An 11893-nucleotide genomic window follows, 5' to 3' on the forward strand; every position below is an offset into this window, starting at 1 on the left:
TGGGCATTATGATACGGAAAGACTTCCAGATAGGGATTGATCGTACGTGGACAGATAACCTGGGTAGATTCGTAGCGACCTCAGGGAGATGGGAAGGCCGTATATTAAATCTGGTGTCAGTATATATATACCACCTGGCCTCCAGGCCCCAGCCTTCAAGGACCTGGGTGATCTCCTGTTTACCCTACAGAGGGGATACTCCTTGTTGGGGGTGAATTCAACTCAATAGTTTCAGACAGGCAAGATCACTGCCCCCCAAGGGACCTACCGCCTGCTCACATGCAAATCCAAAATTTTCTGGGAACGATGGGACTGGTGGACACCTGGAAGGTGCTCCATCCCGTAGAACAGCAATACACATTTTACTCGGGGGTCCACTGCAGCATGTCTAGAATAAACTATATCATAATACCGGCAGGCCAACTAGAACAGATCAGAGAGATGAGTCACCTGGCAAGGGGAATATCAGATAATTCACCCATTTGGGCCCTGTTATAGGTGGGGGAGCCGCGGACTGGGAGGACAGCCCCAATAAATCCATGGTATCTACAGGATCCCCCAGATAAAGGAAAAAATCGTAAGGCAAACTGAGCTTTACTTTAGTGAGAATGAAGACTCGGTTGATTCAGCGCAGACATTGTGGGAGGCCTTCAATGTCATGATTAGAGGGTATGCTATCTCTCTACCTGTGGGAACCAAGAAAGAAAAACAGGCAACACTAGTAAGACTAGAAACAGATATACTGGAATTGGAAGTGAAGCTCCAAGATACAAACACAGACGAGGTTAGACATACCTTAAAGTTAAACACTAAAGAATATGCGGCCCTAGCCACAGACGCTGCTAAAGCACAATACAGGGCAACACTCAGTAGAATCTATGAAGTTGGGGACAAGGCCGGGAAATTGCTGGATTGGCTGGACCACAGAAAGCAAGCTAACAGGTTAGTGGTGGAACTCATAGCTGAATCTGGCAAGAGACTCACCGAGCCACAGGATATTGCGAAGGCATTTGGGGACTACTATTGCTGGATTTACAAATCCCAGACATCTCACACGGAAGCAGACGCGGACTCTCTATTGAGAGATATCTCCCTACCCACACTCTCGGATGAAGATCGGGCAGACTTGGAGCGGGAACTATTAAGTACAGAGGTAGAAAGAGCTATACAGGACTTGTGGGCGGACAAGGCGATGGGCCCAAATGCCTTGCCTATCAAATTGTACAAACTCACCCCGAGCAAGATAGCGCCCTATCTGACAATGCTTAAAGAGAGTCTGGAGATAGGGTCGCTCCCAATGGACCAGATGTTGGCAACCATAGTGGTTATCCACAAAAGAGGGAAACCCAAGAAAAAATGTTCCTTATATCACTGCTTAATGAGGAAGCCAAGATCCTAGAAAAAATACTGGCTACCCGTTTACTACAAGTCATAACCAAGCTGGTGCACCCGGACCTGTCCGGCTTCATGCCAGCTAGGAATACTTCTCTTAACTTGTGACGTTTACAAGAAGTGATGGACTGAGCGAACACAATATGGGAGGATGTGGTGGCGGTATCTTTGATGCGGCCATGGCGTTCGACACAATTGAATGGTCCTATATGTTCTCAGTGTTAAAAAAATTAAGATTTGGCTCCGGCTTTTTGATATGGGTTCAGCTCCTGTACAAAAATCCACTTGCCCAAAGAGTAGTCAATAACTGGAAGTCCCCAATGTTTACACTCGGAAGGGGCACCAGACAAGGCTGCCCTCTTTCCCTGCTGCTCTCTGCCCTCATATTAGAGCCATTAATGATGTGGATATGGAAGGACCCTGTCATGAGAGGATTCAAGTGGGCCAAGGGCTGGGAGGACCATATTTCATTATATGCCGATAACATATTGTTGTATATGGCGTCGCCCGGTGCCTCTCTGAATAGAGCGATGCATATTTCTTTCGCATTTGGGAAATACTCTGGCTATAGTGTAAAATGGTCCGAATCAGTCATCTATGTTCTCAGCGGTGAATCGCCCTCCCTACCCAGGGGTATCATCATTAATGAAGCAGAAATGGGATTGAAATATATGGGGATCCATGTCTTTGAAGATCCAGCCAATTTCTATGAACGCAACCTCTTGCCCCCGCTGCAAAGACTTAGAAGCGATGTCAGACATTGGAAATCTCTCCCGCTGTCCCTGTTGGGGCATGTAGCACTATTCAAAATGATGTCCCTGCCAAGGTTTTTTATATGTTCTGCAAAACTCACCTCGCCTGGTGAGTGCAAAATACTTTAACTCTATAGAAAGCGCCCAAAGAGAACTTTTGTGGGAGGGAAAACCCCCTAGAATATCCATCCAGAAGCTCACACGAGGGTGGTATGACGGGGGAATTGGCCTCCCGGATATCAAGAGATATTACTGGGCTGCTCAACTTACTGCGATTAATCAATGCATGTAGAGGCCCCAGAGGGACCCTGGGTACCAAATGGATAGGTGGCGGCTCCCAGGGGCAGACTTCACAGGGGCACTCTATGCCAGCCCCACCAAACTGAAACTGCCAGGCCCTACAATGCATGCGTCCAAGTATGGTGGGCAGCTACGAAGAGCCTGGGTTGGGAGGGTAAAGTCACATGGACCACCCCACTCTGGGACACAGAATTACTTGGTATTTTAAGATGTACTAAGGTCTTCAACCGATGGGACTTGATTGGCATTTCCAGGGTTGGAGATCTGTGGAGGGCGGGTGGGATAGTCACTTTTGCCCAACTAAAAACGGAGTATGATCTCGTGAACACTGAACATTTCAGATGCTTACAGATCAAGCATGCACGGCAAGCGGCGATAGCAAAGGGGGAAATGCCACCAGAATCCTACCGTTAGTGGACAGGGTTTTAAACGAGTACATGCCAGAGAAGTCCATGTCAATGACTAATAAGAAACTAATTAACAACATGTCTGACCCCCTCCTCCGGCTCTGAGCTAGATGGGAACACAACATAGCGGGATTGGAGGATGAGGAATGGCTTGAGGCACTCGCTTCCCCCAGAGAGATTGCTATCTCCTCTAGGCTTAGACTCATACAGCTGAAAATACTCCATAGAACGTACCTTGCAGGCCCGGTGCTGGTAAAGATGGGCTATAGAACCGAAGCAGGATGCATGAGGGGATGTGGGAAAGAGGGCACCTTCATTCATATACTCTGGGAATGTACAATAACACAGACGTATTGGTCTTTATTGACAAAGTGTATGGAGGAAGTGATGGGTAATAAGACAGACTGCATTATAAAGATGTGCCTCCTGAATATATGGAGTCCCACGGATTTAAACAGTAAATAGAGAATATGGGTGGCACTTGGAATGATAATTGCGAAACGGAATATTGCGTGACTTTGGAGGGCGTTTGAACCACCGTCACTTGCAGCATGAGAAAGAGACATGGATTGGTGCAGGTTGACAGAGAGGACAGTATATGAATTCAGAGGGTGTCCCAACAAGTGGTCACAGATTTGGGGAAAATGGAACGGGTATAGGGGAGGAATATGGGAGCCCCCGCAGCTAAGACAGGGACAAGATCCGGGGTAGACTGAGTGCAAGTTGGCTGAATATACAATTGTCATGGAACGGCTATGACCCGTGGTCGATGGGAAGAAACAACAGTAACTGTGCACCCTTGCGTGCTTATGTTTGTAAAGTGTTTGCAATGTGTAAGCTTGGTATCAATGAAAAGAGTTATAAATAAAAATAAAAAAAGAGAACGAGGTGGACAGAATTTCATTACGTTTCTTCCAAATGAGCCGTCGGAGCCTATTAACCAAAAGACAAAGGAAAAACATGTAAAAAATCACTTTTGTCGTGAGACCAGCAGTTTGCATTGTTAGTGAGTTGGAACTTATGGAGGTCCTCAGGGGTCAGGAAGAGCCTGTTATAAAAATAATACAGCAGTTGTGTTGTGCTTGCAGAACGAGAGGACGTGTGGATCTCAGCCCATATGGAGCACCAGGTCTGGAAGGGAAACTCCTGGTGAAGGTCCCTTTCCCATAAGAGTTCCACCTTGGATTTTGATCTCAATTCTGAAGGATGGGACACAATTTTATAGATGCCAGATGCCTTTATTTGAGAGGAGAAATCTAAATTGTGAGAGGGGGGTGATTTTGTGGACCCGCAGAGGAGTCCTGAATGAGGAGGAGAAGGGAAGTTTTAAGGTGCAGAAGTTGTTTGGCGTGTTCAGAGGAAATGTGATATTTTCTTTGAATCTCTGAAAAATCTGAGAGATAGCCGTCTGTAAGTATATGGCTAATGGTTATGATACCTTTGTCGATCCATTCTTTCCAAGAAAGAGCTCTATTGTTTGGCGCTAAGTGTTTATTGTACCAGATAGGTGATTGTGAGATAATATCTATATTTGAATTAGAAGAAGCAATTAAAGATTTTGCAGCTGCCATAGAATGGGCAAGTATAGGAGAAAAAAAGGTCCTGGGGGGTTGACATATATGAACGGCCTCTTTTAAAGAAAAAGGTGTAAGTTGAGCCGGTTCCAATTGACCCCAGGTGGTTAGCGTTGTGTGAGGGTTAGTCGAAAGAGACGTCCAGATCTGTTTCAGAGTAAAAGCGGAATGGTAGCATCGAAGGTTAGGAAAACTTACCCCACCAGAGTCCTTGGATAGCTGGAGACGATATAGAGAAATTCTAGGTTTGCGTTTATTCCACAGGAAGTTAATTAAGGAACGGGTAATGATTTTAAAGAAAGATAGTGGGAGGGTAACCGAGAGCATGGATAGGTAGAAAATGATCATTGGTAGCAGCATCATTTTAATCGTTGCTAATCTACCCCAACAGGACAGAAATAATGGAGACCAGCCTTCCATTAACATGATCATTTTCGTGATGATCTCGTTGAAGTTCAATCTAATGGTTTCTTTAATGTTATTCATATATAAGACACCTAAACACTTAATATATTTTGAGTTCCATGTAAACCCTGTGTCTTTAAACATATCTGGGAGGCAATATTTATTTAGGGGCAGGATTTCTGATTTATTTATATTTAGTTCATATCTGGAGACTGTAGAGTATTCATTTATTAAAAAGAGAAACACCGGTACAGACGGGCTTGGATTAGAGATATATAATAGGATGTCATCTGCGTATGTTGTAAATTTTATGTCAATATTTTTAGATTGAAAACTGGTAAACAGTGGAGAACGACTAATTTTTTCCAAGAAGGGTTCTAAAGCTAAAATAAATAGAAGTGGAGACAAAGGGCAACCTTGTCTGGTACCTCCTTGGAGGGAAAGAAAGTTAGATTGATGACCGTTAACCGGAATAGAAGTGGAGGGGGCAGAGCATAATAGCTGGATATAATGAATAATGTGGGGGCTGAAGCCGTGCCATTTCAGTGCTCTGAAGATGAACCCCCAATCAACTCTATCAAATGCTTTCTCTGCATCCAGAGTTATGGCAGCAACTGGTGAGTTCAACCTCGAACCCATATGAATTGAGTCAAGAAAAGTTCTGGAGTTGTCCGCAATGGAACGACCCTTTACAAACCCTGACTGATGTTTCTCAACCGATTCGGGGATGAACTGATTGATGTGAAGAGCCAGTAATTTAGCAAAGATCTTACAATCCGTATTAATAAGTGAGATAGGTCTGTAATTACCTCATTGAGAGAGATCTTTGTCCTTCGTAGGGATGAGACAAGGCATGGCCTTAGAAAAGAAGCGTTCAGTATTATCCAGATTAGAGAAGTGGTTAATAAGAAGCAATAACTTAGGAACTAACAGATGTTTTAAGTGAAGAAAAAAACATACAGAAAAACTGTCAGGCCCAGGAGTTTGGTCTTTTGGAAGGTATAGGATGGCATTAGAAATTTCTTTGTTCCATAATTGGACTGTCGAGAGAAGACAAGTCAACCAACTTCTCTGGGGGTTTGGGAATAGGCATCAATTTGATCACTTGAAGGTGAGGATTTAGGAGTATACAACTTAGTATAGTATTCTGTAAAAGCATTCTAGTGTCTTGGAGTCATTAACATGCCTGACCCCATCGCCGTCCATTATAGCAACAATCTTGGATTTTTGTCTTTTAATTTTAAGGTAGTTGGCCAGAGATTTACCAGACTTATTACGACCGCCAAACAACTTTGCATTAAACTTAAGCAAACTACCGCAAGCATTATCCCAGGACTGTGTATTGCAGTTTAACTTTAATGAGATTAGACAGGGTATCTGAGTAATTTGAGGAGAAATATTCATGTTCTAGGGTCTTAATTTATTTTAAGAGTAGCATTGAATCTCTAAGTGCCTTCCTCTTTTTATTTGCAACAAACTTTATTATAAACCCCCCTACCGTGGCCTTAAATACATCCCAAATAACATTCATCTGTTAGTCCGAGGGAAGATTGTTCTCCAACAATTCCTGTAAAAACAATGCAAATTGGTCAGTGAATTGGTTGTCAGGTAGAAGAGCATTATTAAATCTCCATCTGGTGAAGTGGATATAGGAGTGGGATAGTCCAAATATATTATTACAGGGGCGTGGTCAGAAATAAGTATTGAACCTATCTCGGAATTGAAGAGTGGGTTGTGTGAGAAATATATAATCTAATCTAGAGTGAGAATTATGTACTGCGGAGAAAAGGGAGAACTCTAAAACATCTGGGTGTGAAATTCTCCAAACGTCCACCAGCCCCCTTGAAGATATAGCTTTATGGAAGGTCCTGTGCATTTTATTTGGAACAAACCTAATTTGAGATTTACGATCATATTAAAAGCCAAATATATGCTTATTAGCAACCGGCTAGCCCTGCCTCACAACATTTGGCCAGAAGGCACCCTTTTGGAGAATATATCTAGCTATGAGTATCTGGGATAATTTATAGATAGCAAACTATTCCATTGTGAGCAGAAAAACTATATGCAGGTGCTCTAACATTTGTGTATAAGTCGCTGATAAAGAAACTGGAGAGGCCATCACTAAGGCCGTTGCTCTCGGTAATAGCCGCCAAAACCCTTCCAACCTTAACCTATGCTAGTGCCGCCGTGTATGGGAAATATTCTATCCTTCTTAATAACCTAATGACAAATATCTAAAAAATGGTTTTTCAACTTCCAGAGACTGCTTCGCTAGCACAAATGCATTCGGAATTTGGGTTAATGAATGAATCACTAGGCAGACTGAACACCTCGATTCGGTACCGGATAAAACAAAACTCAGAGAGTACAAGCTTAAACGAGGCACTATGGTCGGAACTTGACAATAATAAAAAAATCGCTGTTAAATCAATTTTTGTACAATGCAATTAAAATTACCAGTAGATTGGATCTTTGGAACAACAATATACCCTTTCCAACATTTAAGCTAGCGCTAAATAAAGCTGCAAGAAGTCACTCGTTAATACTGGACAAGAGCATTTTCACCCAAATATCCCATGCATGGACGGCGATCAATAACTGCAAAGTCCTGAAACTGGCAGCTTATCAGGACTACACATTTTCTATCTAACTAAAGTGACAACTAATGGCACTGCGGTTCAGAAGGCGCACCTCATTGGCAGACGCACCACACTGGAAAACTATTGACTCACAAGTGTGCCGTCTTTGCAGCAATCAAAAAGAAGACTTTATTAATCTTATATGTCATTGTAAGAAACTACAACCAGCACAACCCACTTTATTAAGGAGAGCCTTCCTGGACAGAGGAATATGAACCTGCAGGTCAGCCGTTAGTAGAGGACTAGATCCAAATGAACTGTAAATTGATAAAGTTCCTCCGTGCACACGATCAGGCTGTGAAAGCAAAGGCCATCTTATAAGGTTACATCAGTGAGGGAAAAATATAATTTCCACCTCTATTTTTTAAATCATCATTGTATGGAAAGGAAGACCGCACAATTTATTTTCATTTAATATTGACCCAACGTATTGGACTCTATTTTAGGGGTATCAACTGGTCAATCTGGTAGCAACGGGATATAGAGACCTATAAATGTTTAAAATACAGCCTGGTAGAGAGTTAATAATCAGCTTAGTGTAGAAAATTCTGAGTTTTAAAATAAATGCACTTTATTAGTATTTTTTAATATGCAGAGCTCGCAAAAAATGAGGAAGCTAGAACAGCGTCTATGCAAATTACACATGTATGATAGATTGATCTTAAAACGTAATTAATTTCTATTTGCTGCTTTTAAACATTGCGTGCTAAGTTTTACACTGCTAATGCTGAAATGATTTTAAACTTTTTAGTGTATGATACTTGATCTATACAAAATTGTTATGGTTTTAACTAACTGAACAATAAAGTTATTCTTCTTTTTCTTTATAATCCGTTGAAATTCGTCTTATTATGTGAATACTAATAAAGGAAAAGTCATCACGTGTGAAATCAGTAGGAACCAATATGAGTCTGAACACTGTTGTGGTGTTTCCTTACATATTGTCCAGAACCATTCAAATCCTTGAAGAGAACAAGAGAATGAGCAATATATGCTTCTAAATTCATGTGCTCTTATTTTTGCCTGTTAGTCAATGTCTCGGATGCAGGAAGGAAAGGAAGAATCTCAGGTGCCCCGGCTCCTGAGGAGACTTGAGCTCAGGAGCCCTCAAAATGGCGGCCGATGTGAGTAGCCCACCGCGAGTGGCACGGTGTCACAGTTCCGTGTTAACTCGGGTGGAGCAGGAGCACGCTGGGCACTGGCGGTCTGTGCCCCCTGAAACGCCCTCTTTCCTTTCTTCACAGACTGACGAATGGAATGTGGAAGGGAATGCACTGCATGAAACTGACTCGGTGTACTTCGGCCCCGGTTCCTTTAACTGGAACTGCTCACCGGAAGGCCCCACCCAGGACTTCACCGTCATCCCTGACGAATCAGAAGAGGAACCCGGAAGACGCTGGGAGCACGCGCACTTGGAATCGGAGGAGAGCTACAGGGAGATGCCGAGAGACAAACGTCCATCAAGAGTACCAAGCCTGAAGGAAGAAACAGGACCCACGGAGCCAGGAGGCCAACGTTTCCTCATAGCGCCCAGCCACGCTCTCGGAGGAGCGTGGCTTAAACAGGTACGGGACCGTGTCACGGGGTGGGTGGGGAGGAAGGCGAATGCTAGTAACTAGAATCACCCCGTAATGCCCGAGTGATACCCGTTCCCCAGCACCTACCCTCACGTCACGAGCATGTGAGCAGAGCACTGGTGGTCCCTCACTTCCCCTCCCCAATATTGGTAACCTGAATATCGGCCCTCACGTCTGCCGTATTCTCTCCTACTTCCTGAGCATCCCGCCAGGACTGAGACAAGATCAGAAGCAGGAGAGAAGAAGACGGAATCCGAGCCTGTGAACCGAACAGGATGGGATCTAAAGGCCAGATACCTTGATTATTGACTCTGGCATCTCAAAAGAAGAGACTTGTTATAATAAAACCCAAGCTAAAACAACCTGGTGTCTCACCTGCTCCTTCCTTACCGCTACAACTGGTGGAGAATGCGGGCACATTGTCCGTTAGTATGAAGCTAATGGATGCCGTTATACAGCATCTCATAGCAGGACAAGACAAGCTAGGATGGACAGTGGAACACCAGCTAAGTTCAGCCCAAGCAGACCGAGATGTATTCAAAAACAGCATGGACGCTCAGTTGGAGGAACTTCAGAGGCTGGCCACAGAACAGTCCACGCAGCTACCAAAGGGAAATGTGGGAGTGCCCCCTCCAGGACCTACAGGGGGTCTCTCTATGACCCAGACACCTTCCTGCTTAACTTTGAAAGGGCGGCCAGGGCCTGTGGATGGCCCATCGAGAAGTGGCCTTTCTTTTTGGCTCCTTTGCTGACTGGCAAATTCAGGCCACCTATCAGGTGGCCAACAGCACGAGCAACACACCCTATGTGGAAATCAAGGCCATCATCCTGGACCATTTAGGACTTGACGCAGAAGCATTCAGGGTACGGTTCCGGGAGGAAAAGGGCCACCCTGGAGAAAACCCCAAAACGCAGTACTTTAGGCTCAAAGCGACCGCTGACAAATGGCTGAAGCCTACCAAAAGCACCAAAGACGAGATAAAAAATTGTATCTATCTTGAACAATACCTAGAAGCCCTACCCTTCAACACTCAGAGGTGGTTAAGACAACATCCCCACTTGACCCCCAAACAGGCGGTCGAGATGGCCACGGCTTTCTCGAGAGCTCAACCCCGTGTTTTGCCATGGGAACCTGAAAAACCTAATCGCAACCCTCAGGCAAGGCCAGAGAAAAGAAGCCACAGGCCAGCCCTAGACACCACAAGGACTCAGCCACAGAGACACAATCTTCCCCCTTATAAAGGGCCCCAATGTTTCGAGTGCGATGAATGGGGACATATGGCACGATTATGTCCCCGCAAGAAGTCCAAGGAAGAGCCCATGGAGGTTGGGTACATGCCGCGTTCCATCCTGTATGCAGCAGAAATGGGGAGTGCCTTTTATGTGAGTGTCGAGGTGAACGGTAGAACTGTGAAGGGCCTCCTAGATTCCGGGTGTAAGCATTCCGTTATACAAGGGGATCTGATATACTCCACACAAATCTTGTCAGGGGTCTTGGTACACATCAGGTGTGTACACGGGGACATACAACCATATCCAGTCGCCTCCGTTGGTATCACCCCGACAGGCCATTCACCCCATGTCATCAGGGTGGGGGTTTTGGAGGGACTCCAGGAGGAGCTAATTTTTGGGATTGACAACCCGGGGTTCCTTAACATGTTCCTCTCAACAGTCTTTGATAAACCTCTACCAGAAGAGGAGAAGGTAATTGAGGAGACTCACCATCCAGCCCTCGTAACCTCTGAACCATGGCTATTGGACAGAAACTTTAAGTTTGCACAGTCCAATGATCCCACACTCCAGCATGGATGGCAAAATGCCTGAGACACTGACAAGGCCCCTCCCATGACATATCCCCATTTCCTTACTGTAGGCGGGTTGCTATACAGAAAGGGGTCTAAAGAAGGGGATCCACAGTTACTCGTCCCTCTGCTCTTCAGGAATCAGATACTGTTTTTTTCACACTCACACCTCACAGCGGGCCACATAGGGGCTGAGATGGTAACCCAAAACATTTTTAGATACTTCTACTGGCCAGGGATTTATGGGGACATAAATAAATACTGCCAGTCCTTCAAAGTCTGCCAGAAAAAGAACCCCTATCGCCCCCCTCCAGTTTCCCTTCAGCCTTTGCCAATCATAGGCGTACCCTTCGAGCGAGTGGGTATGGACCTGATAGGCCCTCTCCCGAAAACACGAAAAGGGCACCAGTATGTCCTGGTTATGGTGGACTACACCACCCGCTGCCCCGAGGCCTTCCTCTGTCAGCCCCCACAAACCGTAACATCGCTGACAAAGTAATTGAGCTCTTTTCCCGAGTCGGGTTTCTCGCGGGAGATCTTGACAGATCAGGGTATGCCCTTCGTCTCCCGGCTCATAAAAGAGTTGTGCAAAAAATTAAACCTTAGATACATCAAAACATCAATATACCTCCCCCAGACTGACGGCCTTGTTGAGAGGTATAATGGGACCCTAAAGCTGACCCTCAAGAAGATCTTGGGTAGCGAAGGGAAGGAATGGGACAGGCTTCTTTCTTTAGCCCTATACGTGATCAGGAGCCAGGTCCAGAGCAGTCTCGGTTGTTCCGCTTTCAAGATGCTCTTTGGAAGACAGCCGAGATCGCTCCTGGAGATGGCAAAAGAGGCCTGGGAAAAAGAGGAGGCAGACTAGGCTCGGGGGTTTCTTGAGTACAGTAAAAGTCTCAAATAAAAAACAAGCAAACTAAGAGACCTCGCCTATTTCCACCTGGAAAAGAAACAGAGCAAACAAAAGTACTTCTATGACAAGGGAAAGAAATGGCGACACATGGCCATTGGGGATTGGGTTCTGGTTCTGTTACCCTCT

This window comes from Triturus cristatus, chromosome 3_1 (assembly GCF_964204655.1).
Source record: "Triturus cristatus chromosome 3_1, aTriCri1.1, whole genome shotgun sequence".
Classification (NCBI taxonomy): Eukaryota; Metazoa; Chordata; class Amphibia; order Caudata; family Salamandridae; genus Triturus; species Triturus cristatus.